Genomic DNA, 863 nt, shown 5'->3' with positions numbered 1-863 from the left:
TCCAGGATAGACTGGACTACGTAACAAGACCTTGTCTCAGAACAAACGAGGAACAGAACCGGGGAGATAGCTTAGTGGGTAAGTGCTCGCTGTGTAAGCAGGGAGACTGGAGTTTGGATCCCCAGCTCCCATGGAAACTAAGGGGATGGCTTGCCTGTCAGTAATCCCAGCACTGGGTGGAGGAAGATGCTTACCCCAGCCTCACTGACTACACAACCTAGCTGAATCAAGCAGATCAAGGTTCAGTAAGAGATTGTTCCAAAAATTAAGGAGGACATTGACCTCTGGCCTCCATGCACACACATGGGTGAGTATACCCACAAACACACACAGCCCAAATTTAAAAAAAATAGAGACAAAATAATAAAGAAGTCATTGAAATTAATTTCCAAATATTTTATGTAACACAACACTTCAGCCTGCGATCATCTTAACACAACCACGACAAGACATGGGTCCCTCTCTGTTTGTACTGAGTCTTGGAAACTCAGGCATCTTTTCCGCTTTTTGCCCTCCTCAGGTTGGACCATCCCTCTTGGGGCTCAGTGGCGAGGAACAGCCAGCTCTCCTCTATGGGTCCACGGCAGTAGTCCTGGCCCATCAGGCTGTGGACAGCCACCGAGCAGACCACGTTCACACAAGCGTCCGTTCTTCCTGACTAGAGTGAAGTGTGGTGTCTTCGTGATGGTTCTGTTGCTGTGATAAATACTGTGACCAGAAGCAGCGTGGACAGGAAAGGGTTTCTTTCAGCTTACAGCTTGTACATCATCCGGGAAGTCAGGGCAGGAACCTAGAGGCAGGAACTGATGCAGAGAGGTGCAACTTCCTGGCTTGTTCCTTGTGGCTTGCTCAACCTGCTTTCT

This window comes from Microtus ochrogaster, unplaced genomic scaffold, assembly GCF_000317375.1.
Source record: "Microtus ochrogaster isolate Prairie Vole_2 unplaced genomic scaffold, MicOch1.0 UNK16, whole genome shotgun sequence".
NCBI classification, from domain to species: Eukaryota; Metazoa; Chordata; class Mammalia; order Rodentia; family Cricetidae; genus Microtus; species Microtus ochrogaster.
This window is presented reverse-complemented; position numbering follows the sequence as displayed.